Below are 10650 nucleotides of genomic sequence, written 5' to 3'. Positions count from 1 at the left end.
TTCAAAATAGTATTATTTTTTAGTAAGGATTACAGCTTTTTTAAATTTTAAAAACAAAATAAAAATGATGATACAGAATTTCAAAACAAAATAATAAGAGATTAATACTGGTTAATATATTGCATATTGTTGTCTTCAAAGTAGTTATTCAGATTATAAGATATAGGCATAAAAATGATCAAACAATTGAACAAAGAAAGCACAAACTGTTGTTTTTGATGAACTAATGGAGATTAGTAGCGTAGTTATCTATATTGTATATATACACATATATATGAATACATATACAGACGTGATCTTTCACCTTCTTTTTCTCCTTTTCTCTATCCCAATAGTTCTTCCTTTTGAGCAGTTTCTTTACCTTTCCCTTTGTTGTACAACATATAATTAGATGACATTATTAATAAAAAGTCATAGTCTTTACTATCTCAAGTATGTTTCATAACACACAATGCATCATAAATCAGGTGCTAAATTCTGATCATAAATTTTGTTTTGAGAGAAGTAGATTGATAGTAGATGTATGTCCAGTTTGCTCCCATCAACTGTCAATGGTATTTTTTTTTTTTTTTTTTAGCTTGAATCAGTGATACAGCCTTGACCATCTGTATCATCTCTGACCACAATAGGGCAAATAAATACACTGAAGGTTCATGTGTAATTCCTCAAGTGCCAGCTTGGTCCCCCCCAGTGTCCTTTCTTAGGATTGTAGCTGATTTCATTACCATTCTTCATCTGAATTAACAACTCTGCTTTTGTTTCTAGGCCAGGCACTGCTTGCCACAAGACTTAGTTAAGGTCGGAGGCAAGTGTAGGGTACATGATGAGAGACAGAAGCAGAAAAGAAAGCATTTCCTTTAATGTTTACATCCACTTTGGCAAAACTGGCTAACATATTTTAGAAAACTTCCCTTGACTTTTGAAGTAAAAGCATATGATTTTAAAAACTGTATTGTGTATTTTCAAAACTGTGTCTATTTAAATAAAATAAATTTACTAACTTGGACCAGCTCCACTGTTAGCGTCAGTTTCAGTGAGGTTTTATGAAAGTTGAGAAGCAACTTTAAATTTAGCAACATCAAGAAAGTCCTGTGTTTGTCACTAGTTACACACATTCATTTCCGGGAATTTTTTGCTTTAATAGTACTCTACCTCATCATCTCCTCATGTCAACATGAAAATAAATCCAGGACACACACAGTCCCCTGTGACCTGGTACATAGTCCTGAGTTGAGGGGGTGTGCTCATCAGAGTCACCAGAGTGGCCTTTCACGAAACATAACCAGACATGAACTAGAATCCCCAGGGGACCCAGGAAAACGATCTTTAAACAAAGGTTGTAAAAGTTTTCATGACCAGGTAAGGCTTTAACTTGCTGATTTGCACCTCACAGAATAATAAGTGGACACATTCCCACCTATCAGCCCTTTACTGAGGCACAAATTCCATTGGCTGCATGGGTTCATGTTCTGCTGTTTTGCTAAGGGAGTATTTCAATTATCATTGATAGTTTAATTGATTTTTCTACTATTTTTCCATTTGTGTTTCATGGATTCTTAGCTTTTAATATGTCATTTCTTCTCTTCTCATTTGCTCCTTTTTCATTCCATTTTCTGAAGATGGACTCTTAGGTCACTAACACTTGAACTTCCTTCTTGCTAAATGATGCAGTAATGTATGTGCTTTTGATGATGGATTGATCTCTTCACCACTGTGAGACATCCATGGCTGTGGAAATTTTCTTTCCTCTGCAGTTGACTTTTTTTGGTATTGATATGGTCACTCTACATTTCTTTTGATTGGTCTTGGCATGATATACCATTTTTTATCTTTTGTATTTAAACTTATTATTTATATCTCTTTATTTAAAATGAATTTATCACAGATAGTACGTAGTTAGACTTTATTCTTTCAATCCATTTTGACAATCCTTGCCTTTGGATTTTAGTATTTAGACCATTTGCATTGACTGTGATTACTTACCTAGTTAAATCCAAATCTCTTACTTTGCTGTTTGGTTTCCATTTATGCCATCTAGGGTGCCATGTGCTGATTAGGCCAGGGAACGAGTGCCTTTGTGTTTGGCTACCTATGATTTTGGAAGTGTCTACAAGGTGTGTCTGGAGGAAACTAACATCTGACAGCAGAGTGAATAAAGCAAATCACCCCATCCAATAATGTGAACTGAGTGGAAGGACCAGGCCCTTCTGTGAGTAGAGGGAGATGCTGTCTTACTGTCTTGGGGCTGGAAGTTCAGTCTCCTCCTCTTCTGAACCTGCAGTTGGACACCATTGGTTGGCCTCCTGTGATTGCAGATATAGGGCAACTTAACCCCCATAAACACAAGAGGCCATGCCTTGTGGTATAGCTACCTCCCTCTCCGAGTGTAGAGCAGTATGATTCTGCGCGCTGTCCAGGGCATAGCTGTGGGAGGGTTGGTTGAAATAAGGTTTACTAGAGTTAAACAGGTCATTGAACTTGGGGAAAAATTATCCACCCAGTAACTGGGGTTTAATCCTGGCGCTTGTCTTTGCCAACCCCAAGGGGTGGATTCCATTTGAAGCAAACAGGCGCAGATGAACCTAGCAGAATCTGTGTGCAAACGCAAGCAGTGAGTGCTCCCTGGACTATTTCCTCCGGAGCCCACCCCTCTTTCCCCGCAGTCTTCCCTGTGCATTTCTCAGCCAGCATCTTTGCAATGATTTTCAGTTATTTATTTACTGATTTAAATAAAGAAGACATGCACCGCCAAGGAAAGATGAACCTGTCATCCAAGGTGAAGCCTCTGAAAGAAGATACAGTTTCAGTAAGTGGGGGGTAGGTAGGTGAATGGAATACAATTTGGGTCCTGATTTGGGAGAATCATCTTAAAATGGAATTATATCTGGAAAGGATAGTTTTAGTGGTAGTGAGATAAGATATTTACAATCAAGGTTATATTGGAAAACCCAGTTAGATTTCTTTTGATAACAAAAATCTTTGATAATAAAAAATAAAATAAAAATCTTTTGATAATAAAAATTTTTGATAATAAAATAATCTTATGTTTTGGAGGCTTGCCTGAAATGATTTGGTTTATTGACACTTTATATTTTTTTTCCTCTAACAGAAAAACTATACCAAAACAAAACAAAAAACAAACAAAAAATTACTTAAAACAATATTGTGTTGCCTAATAACTAATTCATTAACTTCATAAACAAAGCTGTAATGGGACAGTGGTAGGAGCTGAGCAGCCTGACCTGACAGGAGTTATTTAACGTCTCTGAACTGGCCAAAAGTACTGGTGTGTCTCTGTTGAACTGCTCACTAGTATTCTTCGTGGCTGCGAACCCTCTTACTGGTGTAACGGTGACAGTAACAGCACCCCGCTTCTCCATAACGGTACCGGGCAGCTACGGGAGCTGTGCATGGAACACACGAAGCTCACTACCACAGGGTACCAGGGGTAGTGGGATGGAGGCTGGGGTCTCTGCTCACTGCAAAGGATGAAGCCTCATCTCCAATCCTGACAGCCCTGGCTGTACAAACTAGGACAAGCACTGATTCTTAGCCTCCAAAGGGAAGGTGGGAACTTCTCTTCTCTCATTTTAGTGGCCTCTCTGAAGCAGATTGAATAACTCATCTAAGAAGACAATTAATAAAGGGCTTTACGATTTAACGCATGGCTCTTTTGAAGATCAGTCTGAAGCTTTTACATTTGAAAAGAAGAAAGCAAGTGTATGGTGTCTCCAAGTACAGTCAGCAGAGAGTATTAATCTGGTTCTGGATCAATATAAGGGCTAAGTAGCTGCTGGTGGTTTTTTAATCACTGATGAATTAAACTTCCAAAAATTGCATCTCCCATCATAATTCAATAAGATGAGATTGCTTTTTCCAAAGACACGATTGGTTCTTTCGGCAAAGGGGTGGAGAGAGCAGCAAGGTCTAGAAAAAGAATAGTTTTCACTTGATAATATTCAAAATCAGAGAAAGTGCAGGAAGTGCCCAGTGACTACACGCTATTCTGGAAAGAACCAATAAAAAGACAAACAAGATCTGGCAAACCCAGCCGGGAGCCCAAGAAAGAAACTTCTTTTTTGGCAGGTCCTTAAATTGGTGAGTTTTAATAAGGGCATAAAACAACTAAAAAACATCAGAGTGTAATATTTACTGACTTGGGAAATAGGAATTACAACTGACTGGTCGGTGTAAAGGGATGGTGAGGGCAGGCGTGATTCGTGGGGCAAAGAGACAATAGTTTTAATTCAGTGTGAGGAATTTATTTCCCCTCTGTGGGTATCAGAAGAATGAGGAGCAAGGTAGAAAATATCGGAGCCTTTTTTTGAATACTGCTGTGTAATTGAGGCAGCTAATTGGATTTTTCCCACTGATGAGTTTAGGCCCATATCTACTAACAAACACTTTAAAAAAACATTTTAGAAACATAATTTTGGATCAGGAATGAAACCAGGAAGGCACCCAGCAGAAAAATAATGAGAAACTTTCACAGCTGCAGGATCTGATACTTTCCGAAGTGTTTTGGGATTCTTTGACAAAGGAAATGTATATGTTTAGCCTGATTCTATTTTTTTCTAATCTTGCATGACATGTGTGTTTGTATACTTATAAGAAGGGATGAGCATACTCTATTACTAAAAATTCTCCTTGTGTTTTGAATGGACTGTTGTTAGTATCACTTCTGCATATGTTTCATGCTGGCCATTCTTATTACTATTAGTTATATCTCTAGGTCATAGCTAACAAGGTCTGTCTTACATGATGTCAGGGCTGGAGTATCTGATTTGGGAAATAAGTGACAGGACTTCTGAGGTTTTTTCAAAGTGATGATGATTATGATGATGATCATGATGATTTTGCTTAAGGTTTTACAAATATTATGTAAGGACTGTGCACAATAGGATGGTATAAAAATATTTCCAGTGTGAGGAGGACCTGATATATTGTTCTATGAAATGCTGATGGAATTCTGAGGTCCCAACTTGGTGTCTGGGGTTTCTTATGGGCTCTTGGGCTGATCTCAGACCATGTGCAGCCTTTATGACATCAGGGTTTTCCTGTTCCTTTCCCCGGAAGGGCTCTGAGATATATGGATGGTTCTGCAGGGCACACATGGAGGAATACTCAGAAGTGGACAGCCTGGTCTGGTACTTGAGTTGGAAGTGACTCTTGGTCCGTGAATAAAAGTCATTGAGGACCAGCAATTGAAACAGTAATTGGTATAAAAATTTATACCTCATCCCTTCTGCTTGGGTAAAGTGAGTTGGAGATAATGTGAGTTTAAATTACTCTCAACTTTATAACTCAGAATTTTAGGGAACAAGAAAGATGAGTTAAGTGATATTTATGTGACAATTGGAGCTAAAAATGAATATTAACAACCTAAGAAAGTATTAAAGCATATCTCTCTGTTGCTCACAATTCCCTAGTTGCCTTAGACTTGGGAATCTGCTCCAAGCTGCATAGGTTAGGAGTAAATTTGACCTGACACCCCTTCCTTTATTAATGTGGCTTAGAAGATACTGAGTTACATTGATTTTTCTCTTGATGACTTGGTTCTGTAGGAAAATACTCCTCTTTCTCCCCCCCTCCTTTTTTTTTTCTTCCTCCCCAGGTTCCTACCAGAGTTCTAGCTAGGAGAATTAAAAAAATATTCCTTTTTTATTTTCTCCTCTAGTGTCTTATTGAACCATGCAAACAGAACCAGAAAAGTGTGTGTGTTTCTCTTTGACAGCAACGCCAGCTGATGGCTGGTTTTCTTTGTGGCTGTGAACATTTCGCCTGTAGAGAAGGCAAAGATCTCATTAGCACCAACTAATAGATAGAGGTGATCCATCAGCAGACTTGGTTGGGTGTGTGAGCTTCCGAACTGTTCTGTGTTCTGGATGCTATTTTGTGTGTCAAGGTGCTCTCATCTTGTTTTTAATGTGTACAAGAAAGATACTGCATCGTTATATATGCCAGGACAACCCAAATCAGATTTGATCTGGGATATAATAACACAGCATTGGTATTACTATTGGCTCAGTGGGCATTAAACATTTGTAGCTCCTGGCACAGGAAAAAGAATCTTTATGAGTAAGCTGTCTGAGTTTATAGGACACTGGATGAGCAGGAAGAGGGGCTAGGCCCTCAATCTGTGGCTGACACTCCCTGGGCAATGCTGGCATGAGAGACAAGCCAGACCTGAGCATTTTATGTGTGGTGCTCTTCTGGGCTATGAGGAGTTTCCTGCAGAAAAGACTGCAGTTCAGCTTCTGTCAGGAACTCCTGGAGGGCCAACAGCCCAGGAAAGTGACTCAAGGCCCAGAAGGGGCCTGCCCTGGGTCTACAGTAGATGCATATTTGTGGAAAGGGATAAATGGGTAGTTATAACATTTTCAATGCTTGAATCATCAGGAGGACTCTGCTCTGCAACTAGGAAATAGAGAACTACTTCAGAAGCACAGAGTAATGTAGAATAATTATATTCCTTTATCTATAGTAAGAATACATTTTAACTGCTTGGTTATATATTTCTAGATATATTTTTCTCACCCTTCTTTTATTTAAAACTATTTCAACATTCGTAGATAATCAGTGTTTTCTACTAAACACAGTATAGACATCCTGTGATGTCAACAAAATCTCTGAACCCATTTTTGAAGGGTAGAATTTTTTTGTGGGGACTCTTGTTTGAGGCAGGGTTTCATTATATGGTTCAGGTTGGCTTCAGACTCACAGTGATCTTTCTGCCTCAGCCTCTCATGTGCTGGGATTATAAGCATGCACCACCATGCCCAGTTGAAGGGTAGAATTTGATGGAACGCTGCTTTTCTCAGTGAGGAGGGCAAAGCTTATGTGTGGTGAGGACAGGAGAGGCTGAGGTGAGGGGCAGGGGACCCCGCTCCCAGCCCTTGACCCAGTGACCCATGCACACAGCCATGCCACACTGGCTGATTCTCCAGGGTTGGAACAAGAGGAAATTTGTTGCCAAGTCATAAGCCCTAATAGTAAGACAAAGATGAGACATTTCATGAATCTGTCCACAAAGTTCTTCTTCTCTTGGCTCCTAGTGAGTAATCTTTGAGACATGGTAAATACAAGCAATCACAACTTCACAAAGACTCATGTCAACTGGCTATAAACTCCGAACTGTTAAGATGTTCTCTTGATCCTATTTTATCAGGTTTATGATGAGGCACATTTTACCCCTAGAACTTGCATATCTCAGTTCTTGCTGGCCATCTTTCTTTGGCAACTTTTCCTCCGCTGGTTCTTGTGATCTCTGGCTTCCCTGTTCCTTCAGATTTATCCATGGATGACATCATTTGCACCTCCTTCCTCTGTGCTGTGATTGATATGACCCATATCACATCTGTTATCAGCTTAATGGGTTTCTGTGGCATATCAAGTAATTAACCTCAGGAAGGCCTTATGGTTTCAAACAATTTATCCTTAGAAAGAAATTTTGTGCCATCAGTTCCTAGGACAAAGCATGGTAAGTTTCAGAGGTCGGCATGGGTGCTGGGGAAAAAATTTTGGAGAGCACTTTGCAGAAGTGACCAGCTTATACTTGTTGCTATTTCATGTTTCAAACCAGAGAAGTTTAGTGGGCCAGTGGGAAGATTTGTTGCCTAATTTTTTTAAAGATAATTTTCTGACTTGTTAAGCGGAACTGCATTCTATTTCTTGACGTCGATTCATGCTTGTGTCCTCTTTGGAGGTGACTCTGCCTCTCTTCTCTGTGTCTACTATTAGCCACCTGGTATCTCCTTTGAGTTTGACCATAAGCACTTGGGGCAGTTGATGCCTTAATTTTTAATGTGAGATCGTAGAGGAAACTTTAATTCAAGTCACTCCAAAGATCTTTAAAACTTTTGAGCATGGTGAAAAGAAGAGAAGCTTTCAGCTTTTTCTGTAATCTGATGTTAAGGACTATCCACAGTCAGAGGACCATTAATTAGTGGGGAGCAATAGAGTATATTTTATTGTTTAGAGGGCGATGTGAACATGAACAACCACAGGTAATCTGCACCAAGGAATTTAATTTATAGCTTCACACAGCAACAAAAATTCAGGAAGAATCTTGTAAAGTCATTTGTTTTACTCTCTTTCAGAAAAGGATACTTTTTCTTCACTTCCCCTTCTTTTCTCTGAAATATCTGGCTCATATAAAATCTCTCCCAGCATTGGGCAGCATTTCTATGCAACCCATAGCTTCAATCTTTAAATTTAAAGTGAAGTTTCTCCACATGCAGCAGAACCCCAGTCATGAATGTGTGATTTTATTTCTTTATTCTTCAGTGCACTCTTACTAAAGCAGAAGTTCCCCAGACATGAGCAGCAGTATTGTAAAATACTGAGCCAGACTAGAAAGTTTCTATGGTTACCTAATTTGGCAAAGTTAGTATGCTCTAAGCCTCTTGGAAGTGATCTTTTGTAGATATCTTGGTCTCTGGAAGTCGTGCCCAGATTGGCTTTGGTATCTAAAGAACTAGAACACAACAATAATAACAAAGTTTTGCAGAGCAGAACACAGTGTGCAGATGATCAGATGGCTGCTGGTTGAGAGCCATTAGTTTTGGTCAGAGGATGCATCTCAGGGAACCAGGGACATGGAGGTGGGGCCCTGAGCCTGGGAAGACAGCGTGCGCACCATGGGCCATGACAGTCTTCAGACACGGCAAGGAAAGGAGGGGAAGAAGCAACTGAATGACCTTATTTTATTTATGCAATGAGGTGATTCAGGTGCACTTAGTACTAACAGAATTCCCTAGGACAGACCTTGGGCAAATATATTCATCACTATATTTTGCACTTATTATTGAAGTAGTGGGTTAGGGATATTTTGCAAAAACCCGTTATACCCTGTTTTAACAAAAATGTTTCCACATGAGCGATGGGATAACATCATAACAAAACAATAATATATACCTCATGCTTTTGCTTCTGTTTGCTTAACTTCTGTTTATTTATTTATTTTTTTATGAAAAGAAAGTCATTCAAGGCATGTGTAGCTACACAGGAAGAATTCAATTAATTAAGCAGGGTCCCTAAGTTCTTAGTGTACCTTAGAGATTTAAGGAAAAACTGCTCTTCGCTCAAGTGGCTGTTGAAAGAACCAGGCCTATTTTTTGAGGGACTTGGAGGTCAAGAGGTACTTGGATAGACTGGGAAGACAGGCCAGACAAGTGTGAGCTGGAGAAGACCTTGTAGTGAGTGCGCAACAGTGAAGGGCTCCCTTCAGCCACAGGAGTCCACCCACATGTTGAGTCTCACTCTGTGCACACTCTGAGCACCTTCAGATCCACGAAGGACCATTCTTGATACTGCAGTTGTATACGTGTATGCATGCACACATGTGTTAATTTGTCAGATTATATAATTGCTTATTTATGTAAGGAAATGATCATCTAAAACCAAAATAAGGCAACATTTTGTTGTGTTATATTATTTGATTTTTATTTTTTCTGACTGTGAGCTGTATCCTTTCTCGGTCCAAATCTAGGAACATGCTATACTTCTCCTGTTCTGTCTCATAGTCCTGGGTTTATAGATATTCACAACCACTTGAATCGATGCAAATGCATACATTTGTCAGTGCAGGACTGTAAGAAAGCTTGTCACACAATTTCTGTGTCTTCATGAGCGGGCAAGTTTGGGGAAAGTGCTTATCTGCATGTGTGAAAAGAGCAGGCCCTGCCCTTTACAGTTGCTGTTGCTTCAGAAACTTGAGGTGTGCAATTCGCCATCTCTTCTGTGTTTACGTCTCCTGGACCAGTACTGCTTGGGTTGGAGGCCAGAGACTGCCTTTTGCTTCTTCCTCTTGTTATGTTTCTGGTTTATTCTGGACAAAGGGGTAGTGGGGTCCCGGGCACTTCTTGTATTGGTTATAATTACTCTGAAGCATGCTGGCTAGGGATTTCTGCTGTTTGCTGCTTTTCCCAGGCTGCTGGTGGCTACTGGAGTATAAGCGGGGGTGGGGGTGGGGTAGGGGGGGTGGGTGGGGGTGTGGGTGTGGCGCTGGGGTTGGTGGTAAGGTGGTGGGGTAGGGGTATGCGGGTGGAGGGGGGAAGACTAGCCCCTCCTTTCCTAGCTGGGTAACTTCAGGGAGTCTTCACCAAGTTAGTGTGCACTGGGCGGGTGGGGTTTAGGGAAACCTCAGAGGTGCCTGTTGGACTGGTGGCTCTTGGACCGTGCACAGGGGCGGGACTCAGTCCAAGCAATTCCCACCAGGCGCTCCAAGCTAGGAGTGGCTGAATGAAGCCTACAGCAGTTCTGTCTCCAGGCTTATCCTGCCCAACTCCAAAATGTCCCCTGGCCAGTCTTCCACTGAGTCCCCCCCACACACTGCCAGCCAGTGCAGTTCTCCTGTCTTCTGCTCCCTCTGCCACCATGTCTCCCTGGAGAGGCCTTCGGGCTTGCCAGCCACCAGCTTCACTGTGACCGTGTGTCTCTGGGTTCCAACAGCACTTCACGCATGGTGGGGTTCTGGCTCTGGTTGAAAATCCCGCCAACTCCCACCTTCTTCTGTTTAAGTTTCCTCCATCTTCCCAGGATCCCTGCCCTTCTATCAAATTCATCTGGCTGTTGCCACAGGAAGCGTGAGTGAAGGTTAAGAATGATATGGTCAGTGTTCTGGAAGAACTGGTTGTGGATCTCAGGGTT

The sequence above is a fragment of the Cavia porcellus genome, unplaced genomic scaffold (assembly GCF_034190915.1).
Source record: "Cavia porcellus strain 051 isolate PalLab524CR breed Dunkin Hartley unplaced genomic scaffold, mCavPor4.1 scaffold_28, whole genome shotgun sequence".
NCBI classification, from domain to species: Eukaryota; Metazoa; Chordata; class Mammalia; order Rodentia; family Caviidae; genus Cavia; species Cavia porcellus.
This window is presented reverse-complemented; position numbering follows the sequence as displayed.